General features: G+C 45.8%; 1 long non-coding RNA gene across 1 annotated transcript; it reads right to left on the bottom strand.

The window, feature by feature from the left end:
• On the bottom strand, positions 1-11,147 carry LOC134481756 (uncharacterized). Its single transcript, XR_010057525.1, has 2 exons — positions 10,891-11,147; positions 1-336 (listed from the first exon to the last, which is right to left on the bottom strand). It is a non-coding gene; the product is annotated as an uncharacterized LOC134481756 (long non-coding RNA).
• Positions 11,148-11,871: the final 724 nt, after the last annotated feature.

The following is an 11,871-nucleotide window of genomic DNA, read 5'->3' as shown; positions in this document are numbered from 1 at the left end:
TTAATTAAAACATTTTAAATGGGGGAATGCATCTGTTAAATACTTAAATGTTTGACCACATCACAGTGCTTAGCCCTTGGTGGACTAGTGTGGAAACAGAGTCCATTAATGAGGAAACAAATAACTGAAAAGACACATGTCAGGGCTATTTAGAATAGAGCTGGTCTCAACAGCACAGTGAAGCGATGCTCTGTTCACTCTTTCTCCTGCTTCATCAGTGAGCCAAGTTGCAAACGAGGGGAAGCCACTTGACAAAGGCCACTTGAATCTCTTCTTTCACCCAAAGGAGATTCAATGACTCCAATCCCTGGAGGAATGCTGTAAATCACCAACCACCTAGAAGGAAGCACAAGTTTTAAGTTTGAATGGACAAGGCTGTACTAAATATGACATAAATTGTGAAACATTCATGTCCAATAATAACGCTGATTATTTAAATACTTCCCCAGAATTCTGGCATTTGCATGCAAAAGATGTCTCTCCCAAATCAATAACATTCATAAATAAAAATAAAAGCTAAACAAAAAACAACAAAAAAAATCCCTTGCTGTTCTTCATACACAAAAGTCTGATCCTTTGAACACATGAAGAGTTCATAGCCATCCACGTAGAAAAGATGAAGGATCCAAAGAGAAAAGGACAATGGAGATGAATGCAAAATTCCTAGGAGAGAGGTAACCGACTTATCCATCTACGAAGAGGTAATTCTTTTACTTCTAAACCTGGCCCAGTAATCATTGTGTTCCTGGCCCCTCTTCAACAGAGACTTCTTTAACAACTATGACAAGGGGCTGGTTGAAGACCACTGATTGCTCTTCCAGAAGAACTGGGTTTAATTTTCAGCACCAAAATGACAGCTCACAGCTGTCTATAACTCCAGTTACAAGCATCTGCATGTAAGTGATTCCATCAAAATACTGGCGTGTTCAACCTTTATTTTTTTAAAAAAGGTTTATTTATTTTATGTATATGAACATGCTGTCACTGACACACCAGAAGAGGGCATTGGACCCAATTACAGAGGGCTGTGAGTCACCAGGTGGTTGCTGGGAATTGAATTCATGACCTCTGAAAGAGCAGCCAATGCTTCTAACTGCTGAGCCACCTCTCCAGCCCCTCAACCTGCTTTCTTATGCAACTGAAGAAAACCTGCCCAGGAACTGCACCACCTGTAGTGGCTTGGACCCTTACCCCTCAATCACTAATCAAGAAAATATTCATTAACATGCTTACCCATCAGTCTGATGGGGGCAATCCTTCAACTAAAGGTCCCTCTTCCCAGACGACTCTAGTTTGTATCAAGTTGACCAAAAAAAATGAGCAAATACACCCCAAACAAGACAAATTCTTTAAGACTCATTCTGGATTCCAGAATCAGTCACCAGCCGTACCCATAACCTTCCCCTTAGAGGTCAAGGAACAGACTGCAAGGAGTATCTGGGGGTCTTCTGGCTTTTCTATACTTCCAGCAAGGTCCCCATGTAGTGTGGGGAGACCTCTAATCCACCCCTGGGCTTTAGCTTTTTCTTTTGCCTCAGTCACCCTACTTCTCTCTATGATACCATCTGCTACACTAACGTGCTTCTTACACTTTCTTTCTTTGAGTTAATATTTACACACACACACACACACACACACACACACACACACACACACACACACACACACACTCCCTACCTGCACCTTTCAGGAAAGCTGATTGTGAAGTTTGTGGGAAGTCTGCAAACCTCAGGAGGATCTCGAATGTGGTCACTGGTAGGAATATTTACTTCTTGTATAAGCAACTCCCTGCCCCGTGCCAGCACTGGCTGTTAAATTCCTCCCAGCTACCACTGCCCACTCCTTTATGATTTTATTTCCTCTCTTGCCTCCTGCAACCTGTCTAAATTTAATTCAGAAATCACCATTTCTAGTTAACACGGGCTCACAGAACATTTGCATTTGAAGATATAAACTGCTTAAGAGCAGATGGTGTCACCTCTCATAAGCCTTTATCTCCTGTCTGTACCGTGGTGATAACATGCTCCTTGTTGGCTAGGGTGGGACTCGATGAGGACACAGACACAGACACAGACACACACACACACACACACACACACACACACACACACACACACACACACACACTTGGCATAATCCTGCCTGGCTAGTGTTGCTGGTGTCCTCCCACATTCGCCCGGCCTTGGAGTATTCAGTGTCCACAGACACTGTGGTGCTGTTATCCTTCTGAGTACCTAGCATTGATGGCTCAGCAGTGAAGTGTGTTTGGAGCCGGAGAAACGGTTTGAACTGGAAAGGGTGGGTAACTCACAGCAACCAGTCCTCCCTTGAGTACTGCTATAGCATGTGAAAAGCAGGCCTGTTGTGCAGGACTGGACCCTGAGAAGTTTGGAATGGTTCTAAACGGCCATTCCTAGGTTGTTATCCGCGTTGGCTGTCCTCCTCTTAGACACTGTCTGCTCTGGGAGTCCTCACCCAGTGTTCAGCTCTGTCTAACTTTGCTTGGTTTTGTGGAAAGAGGTGTTTTTCCTAGCTGATGTGAATAGCCCGGGCAAGGCGCAGGGGCGGCCCTTTCCCAAACTCTTCTCTGAGTCCGAATTGAGGCCTTCCATGACTCCTGGCACCTGATTTGGGGAAAGGCTATGGACCTGTTTGGCTGGGTGGGATTTGAATTATTTTTGCATTGTGTGACCAGCATATGTGAGAGAAAAAACCTGGCTCACCCATTCAAAGAGCTTTCAGCCTGCAAGGTGAGGAAGACACAGGGCAGGGGTGGCCCTGGCTGTGACAGTGGGAACACAAGGTGGCCGTTCACTCAGCAACAGATCAGGAGGCAGAGAGAGCAGCACCTGAAGCAGGGCCTGGGATTGCTTTCTAAATTCAGTTCCTAGAGACCTGCTACCTCCAACCAAGTCCCACCACTTAAAGGTGGCACAGACTCCTTAAAGGGTGCCAGCAGTTGGGCCACAGGTGCCCCAAACATCAGCCTGCGGAGGACATGTCGGGCTCTAGCACAGCAGAATTCCTCTCTGGTTCTTTGAGAATGGAAATTGTTCCCTACTGTTAAAACCACACACATTAGTGACTCGTTAGTACCTCGGAAATGGATGAAGTTGAGCTTGGCGAGCTGGCTTCGTGGATAACAGCACTCAGTGCACAAGCATAAGAACCCGGGTCCTAATCCTCAGCACCCATAACTCCCATTGCTGTTGGGAGTGGAGACTGGAGATCAGTTGGATTTCCTTGTTGCAAGCCTAACTCTGACCTCTGACCTCTGACCTCTGACCTCTGACCTCCTTCTCCATCGGCCCCATGTGCTCATACACACCACACAAGTGAAACAAGCAAACAAACGCATAAAGCGTTTCGGGTTTTTTTTTTTTTTTTTTTTTTTTTTTTTTTTGCTTTTTTGTCTGTTTGTTTAAATAGAGGTTGTTTGACCTTGGGAGGTACTAAGGTCTCTTTCTATTGTTTTTGCGGCTCCAAGGCTCCTATGGAAGAGTTCATTTTCAAGTTAGGTATGTTGGGGTATAATTACAAAAGAAAAATATCCAATAATATTTACCCATTTGGGTACAAGTTTCGACAAACACGTGTGCCAACACAGACCATATATAGAGCATTTACTGATGCCTTTCTCAAGTTTACCAGGGCTCCACATAGCCAGCCAGGGTCTCCAGCTCTGGCTGCAACAGCCACTAACTGCATCCCAAGTGTTGCATGCAGGATCGTACAGCATGTATCCTTTTGAGTCTGCCTTCTTTTGCTTAAAGTCACTTAAGACATATCCACACTGTGCTTGTGTTAACTTGCTCCTTCATAACTGTAATTTTGCTACTGTTAAGATTCGTACTATAAATATCTGCTATGCAGGACCCCAAAGGGGTTAAGACCCAAAGGCTGAGAACCACTGTGCTAGGTCATGATACACTACATGTATAATGGCAGTCCCATAGACTTTTGTTTTTAGAGACCACTTTTTATTGTTTTTGTTCCTGAGACAGTTTTTGTTTGTTTTTTAAGATTTATTTGTTTATGTATGTGAATACACTGTCACTGTCTTCAGACACACCAGAAGAGGGTATGGGATCCCATTTCAGATGGTTGTGAGCCACCATGTAGTTGCTGGGAATCAAATTCAGGACCTCTGGAGGAGTGGTCAGTGCTCTTAACCACTGAGCCATGTCTCCAGCCCCAGTCCTATAGATTTTAATGGAACTGAAAACTATCTGCCCTCTAGTGACAGCAGGCATTGTAAAGCCATAGTACCTTGTACTTGGGATGAAGGTGAGGGAAACATGCCACTGTACCGCCATCATAAGTCACTCCTGGCACAGTTACCACAGCGCAGAACCTTTGCTAATGACAAGAAACAACTGTGTCCCTGGGTTGTCTACTGCACTCTACTTTCTGTTTTGCTACTTACAAAAGCAGAGGCCAACCATAATACAGTATGACATGCCAGACCAGCCTCATTAATCTTGTGTTAGTTGTGTCTTTCTATGACCTCCCACAGGCTGTGAGGAGTGATTAACCTGTGCCATCTATATTTGTGTAAGGATGCCTTGTATTGTTGGCACAATGGCAAAACTATCTAGAATATGTTTCTCAGAATGTGTCCCCATCATTAAGCGATGAGTCTGTCCTCTCTGTTTGCTAAATAGTATTCCACAGTATGGAAGTCACATGGTTTGTTTAGCCATTCACCAGTTACCCAATATTGGGATTGCTTCTAGTTTGAAGCAATTAGGAGCAAAGTTCTTACACAAGCCTACCTGTAGAGTTTTGTATAAACTAAGGTTTTTGTTTCCTTGGGTACATTCTACAAACTGTTTTCTTTGCTTCTCCTACTCTTGAGGCTCCCTGGTTGGTTATCACCCTCAAACCCACCAAGATGGGAGCCATGTATTACTTTCCCAGGATACAAAGCGGTTCGTAAGTTCCAGATCTAGGAATACTGCTGTTGTCTGGTTCTTTTGACAGCTAACGTGCCTCAATGGACACAGGCACAATGGAGCAGTGGCGACAGCAAGGGAGGAGTGAGGAGAGCACAGGCAAGCCAGGATGGGGCAGGGCTTCTGCGGCAGGTGGTGTGATTAAGGGCCTCTTAATTAGCAGCCCAGCTGCCTGTAAAAACTGAACGATGCTTCTCTGCTCACAAACTGGACTGGTGACTCACTGAGTTATGATTTGCTTCAGTCCACGCTCACCATTTCTGCATCTGAGCTGATCTACAGCAGTGGATATACGGCTGCTATACAGCAGGGGATATCTGCACTCAAGTGAGGTGGTTAGACAGACGGTAATGAAATTTAAGCAACGATCCTAGTGGGCTTGCCATGATCTACTCTAACTCATTGGATCATCATGGTTACCCAGAGCTGGCAATGGTTTTCTCACTTTGAAGATGTTACGGGATCTGAGATACAGAGGCAAGATGACTAGTAAGGGGCAGAGCTGGAACATAGCCTGTTTGACTTGCAAGCCTGATCCTCAGCCATCAGACTAGCCTGCCTTATACTCTCAGCCCTTGACTCACATGTACTGGACCTCTTCTTTGGCTCTCTTCCTCTTCCTCTTTCCCCTTTCTCTCTCTCTCCCTCCCTTCCTTTCCCCCTCCCTCTTCCTCTCCCCCTCCCCCCTCTCTCCCTCTCCCTCTCCTCCCTCTCCCTCTCTGTGTTATCTGTTTCATATAACCCTCATCGGCTTTGAACTTCCCGTGTAACTGAATTCCAGCTCCTCCTGCCTTCGTCACTCAAGTACTGAGATTACAGTACAAACCACCATGCCCAGCAAGGTGACTCATTGTCTATTTTTCATAGACGAGGGAATAAAGACTCAGAAAAACGAAGGAGCTAAGTCAAGGTCTCCACGCCTGTGGGTCCTGGAGTTGGGAATGAAGCCTGAGTGCCCATGCTCCTACCACCTCTCCCTACCTCTAATAAAATCACTTGGTTTTCCTTGGACTTGACCTAAGTTGAGAGGCTGTCGAGGACATGAAATGAAGATGAATTTGCCCGAGTCTCTGTTAACCTTGCTGCCTGCACGTTTCTATGGGGAGATGGCTCTGTGCAGCCTGCTGCCCCAGAGAGGATCTCTGTGGGGACCAGGAGGGACATTGTGAAAACGTTCTTGTTTTTACCTTTTCTGAAACAATAAACTCCCCCAGGAAAGCTTGGAAAGAACAAAAATGAATACTTGTTAAGAGTAGATTTACAATAAATGTCCTTTGCATCCTTTTGGCTCACATTCTCTTAATAGGCCGCTTATTCTGGGCACCACACTTGCTCTAATTAGTTTTTGCATCATGTGCCGGTTAGCCTCCTGAGAGAGAGGGGGCCTGAAAGCAGGAGCCACAGCTAGGCTATAAAACAGCCGGAGCAGCCCTTCATCGCTCTGACCATGTTTCTGCCTAGCACAGGAGAAGGCTGCCCTGTTCTGGTCCATCTTGCCTGTTCACAAATGCCCTGATGCAGGAGATGTTTGCCGCCCATCATCACCTCCATCAGTACCTTACATTAGCTTTCTGCTAGCGCCGTGCTCAGCACTCTTGGAGGCTTACTATCGCTGCAGGCTTTATGTAGCTGTCAATCCCCCTGTTGAATTATATGTTCCTGAATATGGAGAAATAGATCATGCAGGATGAATGGGATCAGATTTCCCATCACCCAGGAGCTGCTAGTTATATAGGAGAACCTGGCAGGTATATAAACAATCAGACTCCAGGGCATGCTCTGACCATGCCACTGTGACAACAACAGTAACAAGAAACATTTGAGGAGGGTGGATCCTGGTCTTGGCATCGGGACAAGTTCTGCACATTTATATGCTTCCGTCTGCAGTGAAAGTGTTACTGTAACAGTTATCTATTATTCTGAGACTGGGTAACAGCCATAAACTCTCAGCAGAGAACATTTATTTTTGTTCCCTCATTCATGATTGGCTGCTTCCAGGGCAGCTGCCTGTTGTCTGTGGGCATCTGGGCTGCTGCGGGGAGGGGGTGGGAGGGAGTGGCAGCTCTGGAAAGTTCTCTGCTGAAACAATTTACTTGTTTTAGAATCTGGTCTTCTCCAATACTTAGCTCTAACTGGTCCTTCCAGCAGGGACCGGGCCAGGAGAGCCATTCTAAGGATGACATACTTGAACCCTTGAGGCTGGGACTCGAGTCGGGCACCCTCATTTCTGATGCATTTTCATTTGACCAAGGAAAATTTCCAAGGATAACCCAGACTGAGGGAATGAAGAGACAGATTTTAATTCTTGATGTGAGGAGTTCCAAGACTTATACTGTGAGGGGAATGGATTCCAGAAGGGGTAGAAATTGCAGCCACTTCTTAGAACTTCTGGCTAGCTCTATTACTACCCCTGTTCTGCAGATGATAGAACTGATACACAGATAATAATGGTAACACACACGAAAGGGATATAGCATCACCAACAGAAAGCTTTCACATCCTTTTACACAATCATGGAGGTGAGCTCACACTGCAGTCCTGTTGCAGAGGCCTGGCTGACTTGCCCAGAATGCAATGGTGGGTCAGTTGTAACTGACAGTTCCCATGTGCTGCCATCCCTCCCCTCAGGACTCTGCTTTTCTGCTTGAAGCTGTCTCCAGTGCCAGGATGCACTCCTCACAGACTAGAACAACATTCCTATTTTAAAAGTGAATTGACCTTTCTTACCACGCACTTGGCTATCTCCATATTCTCCATGCATCTATCTTTTCTGTATTGGGTCTTACCTTTTCTATTTCAGTTGTCTTATCCTGACTTAAGCTCCCCATGCATACACTTCCCAATTCACCCTATTTGCCCCTTCTCCTCATCAAAGCCAATCTTCCTTCTGCAAGTGTGCAAACAAGTCACAGCCAGCAAATGCAATCTGTGAGATGGGACTGTGCAAGAGGAGAATGTCAGAAGGTCCTGAAAACTGGTGGCCATTGGCAAGGGAATGAGATAAACACGGGAAAACTTGAGGATGACCTGCTCAACTTTCTGCTCCCCGAAACATCACCCCACAGCCTCCAATTCTTTGCTCTGTTCTTGCGGACCCTGCAAGCTTTTCAGTTCTCAATAATTCTCTATTAAAATGCAAATACCTACTGGGAGTTGTTAAGCCTTATCAGCTAATGGTTGACTGTGGAATGAACACAAGATCCTGTTTTAATAAAGCACAGGACAGCAGAGGGACAGGGCCACAGTGTGGAAGATTCAGGAAGGAGAGGGTATTTATGGAAGGGTCATTTTCTGGTCTTTCTTCTATTTTGGTCCAAGTGAACTTTGCTCACCATTATCCACAGCCACCTCCTTTGCCTTCTCAACAGCAGTGGATTTAAAATGGTTGGTTCATTTCTCCTTGACCTGAACATCCGCTGAATTAAGGAGGGATGCTGGCATAGCTTTGCTTTGCCTAAATTAGGCAGGGTAAGAGCAGTGCTAGCAAATAACTATACACCCCCCAGGTCTATATTTAGCTGCACTTGATTGCATGAGTCCCCTGGTACACATGTGGCCTTGGTAGCCCAGTGAGTCACACAGCAAAGCCAGGATGCAGACAAGGAGTTGGGCGAGCTTCTTCTGAGGCAGGAAGTAAGCTCCTGATTGTAGTCCTCCCATGGGTGCCCACCTGAAGGGACCAAAGGGGCACAGCTGCAGACTATCCAACCCATCCCAATTCCCCAGAAAACCATAGAGCCATAGCTTGACTTCCACAGGGAAGGATAGCTGTCCCAGCCTCCTGGTAGGAGCAGGTCTCCATCTACCCATGGCTCTGAACATACATCTCTCTCCTACTGCACCTGCAGCAGGAGCCCAGGCTGTTTCATCACTGAGTGCACATCCAAAGTGCTTCTAGAGTGAAGGCGCCCACAAAGAGTTGGCAGCAAGGCAGCCTCATTTCAGAGCAGGATTAAATCATCCTAGTACTCCACACTTCCCTCAGGATTTGGATTCCCTTTACAGGTGTGATATTCAGAACATTTAATATTCAGTAAAGTACCATTACTAGCCAATCAAAAAAGAAAAGGAAGGCTTGCTTGCTCTGAAACAGGGTTCTAGGGCTGCCTGACATAAAGCACTAAGTCTTTCATTCCTGGAGCATCAGGCTTTCCAGGGTGATGCAGGAAGAAGATGGGTTGGCAAAGCCCCCCTCCCATCCCCCACCCCAGGGCTCGGGAGAAAATCTTCTTGCTGGATGGTATGGAAGTATCCCAGTTTCGTTTTGCTTTATTAACCCCACTGCTGCCCTGCTATATCCGGTCTGAGTGCCCTGTCCTTGGCCCTCAGCTCCAACTCTAAAACTCTGAAGAACCTGGGCTAGGAAAGTTCTCCTTGCAAGGCACTAAGTCTGTCTCTCTGTCTCTGTCTCTGTCTCTGTCTCTGTCTCTGTCTCTCTCTCTCTCTCTCTCTCTGTGTGTGTAAGAGAAAAAGAGAGGTTTCTAGATGTTGCAAATAGCCAATGACTACCACACTCACATGCACACACACACACACACACACACACACACACACACACACACACACACAGTCTCCTTGTAACCTTGAAACATCAACTTTACATTTCTTCCATTTTTTCCTTAGGCTGTTACCACCATTAAGAAAAAAATATTTTTTCATTTCCCAGTTACCTCCACATACCCTTCAGCTGGTGGTACACAGCTGGTACACAGTCCACTCAGGACCCAGAGCCAGAGGATTCAGAATTCAAGGCTGTCCTAGGTTACATCTTAAGCCGAAGTACATAGTAGGACTTTTCTTCAAAATAAAACAAATAAAATTATCTATCTATCTATCTATCTATCTATCTATCTATCTATCTATCTTTCATCTATTAATGTAAAAACAAGCAAAATGATCTGTCCATAAGCAGCTGTTTGGTTTGTCCTGGTGGAGGATGGGGAGGTGGCCCACTCATTGAACAGCTCTCAGAATTCGATTCAGCTTCCACAGTCTCCATTCAAGCCTCATGGTTCTTGGTCTCTCACTGAACACGTAACTGGGGCTCATAGGTCCCACAATGGTAGTCAAGGCCTCGCTGGAGGAGGGGGAGGGGAGGAGGCGCCGAGCAGAAAGAAAGTGGGCTATTTGCAGTTTGTCAGAAATCCTAATGGAAATTATAGATTAACTGAGTACTCTTGTGTGCAACTAAGAAATTTAACTTCAACCGGCTTAGAGGAAAACAGTAGAGTTAATTGGCTCATGAAATCAATCCACAGGAAGAGCTGAAGTGAGTTGAGCCTCAGGGACAACTGGCGCCAAGGCCTCAAATGTCACCAGGGCATTCTCTCGTCACCTGTCCCCTCTGTCCCCTTTTCTGAATAGAAGTTTCATGCTCTACACTAGAGCTCCTCATCTGAGGATGGGGAGGGACTTTTGTCCCTTTTCTAGAGCACTATCAGCATTCGGAGAGATGTGTGGTTACCAAAAGTGGCTGGAAGATGCTATCAGCCTCAAGCACACAGAGGACGAAAACTAACCATGTCTGGTGATATGGAGAAACGTCTCACCCTATAGGCCTATGTTTTTGAACATTTAGTCCCCCAATTGTTGGTAGTGTTTGGGGAGGTTTAAGAGGTGCAGCCTTCCTGGAGAAAGTACATCCGGGGCAGGGTGAGATTTCATAGCTATACTCTACTTCTAGTCTACTAGTCTTTTACTTTTAGTACACTCTCCCTGCTTCCTGTTTGTGGTCATTTCTCAGGCTTCATCTGCCATGCATCCCTGCCATCATGGGCTCTTAACCCTCTGGGATCATAAGCCCACACAAACTCTTCATTCTATAGTTGTCCAGGCTATGGTGTGTCATCACAAATTCATCACAGCAATAGAAAGGTAACCAACACATCATCCTGTGTGGCACAGTGCAGCCTCTCTAAAGAAAAGATAACTTCACCTCAAATGTCAGTAGTGTGGTCGACGTCTGATACAGCCAGAACATATTACCATAGAGACTGCAGAACGGGAGTCGTGATGAACGATGTCCCAGAAGTTGGAAAGGGCTGCATCTGGCAAGAGCCTTTCTACTTCTTGTGGTACTCTCCAATGGTAGAAAATGTCCCATGGTCAAAGAACCAGAGAGAAGAGAGAGAGAGAGAGAGAGAGAGAGAGAGAGAGAGAGAGAGAGAACCCAGAACCATCTTTTTATGAGGCACTGGCTTTTGTAATAATGGCATTAATCTGATGTTAAGTTTGGAACATCTCTTAAAGTTCCCCACTCCTGCTCTAACCACTTGGAAGGCAAAGTTCCCAGCCTATGAACTTTGGGGGACATATTCTAATCAAAGCTTTCTCCCTGTGGTTGGACAAATGGCTGCTGGTAGCATTCAGATTCAAATCTAATAGTTTTGGTGGCCACCTTTCCCCACAGCCTTCCTTGTCTTGGACTGGACTTGCTGACTCTAGTGCCACTGCCAAAACCTCCAGGGATGTTCACGATGACTGTGCTTGGTCCAGGACTTACTCTTAAGTGATTAGAAACAAGAAGGAGGAATTTCAGAAGATTATGGAAGCTCTTTCTAGAATGCCAGTGGCTAAAGTAGGGGGGAAGCGTTGTCTGAGAAGAGGGAAAGACAGGTCAACAAACATGAGACTACAGCTACAAATGGAACCGCGTAGTTGGTGTTTAAGAGACCATTCTCTCTCTCTCTCTCTCTCTCTCTCTCTCTCTCTCTCTCTCTCTCTCTCTCTCTCTCTGTGTGTGTGTGTGTGTGTGTATGTGTGTAATGTATATGTGCATGTGGCATGTGTCCACACCTACACATATACAGAGGCTAAAGGTAGGGCATTCGGTGTCCTATTCTGTCAGTTTTTGCTTTGTTCTGTTAAGACAGTATCTTTCACTGGATCTGGAGGTAGGCTGGTGATCAGTAAGCCC

The sequence above is a fragment of the Rattus norvegicus genome, chromosome 14 (genome assembly GCF_036323735.1).
Source record: "Rattus norvegicus strain BN/NHsdMcwi chromosome 14, GRCr8, whole genome shotgun sequence".
NCBI lineage: Eukaryota > Metazoa > Chordata > Mammalia > Rodentia > Muridae > Rattus > Rattus norvegicus.
This window is presented reverse-complemented; position numbering and strand designations above follow the sequence as displayed.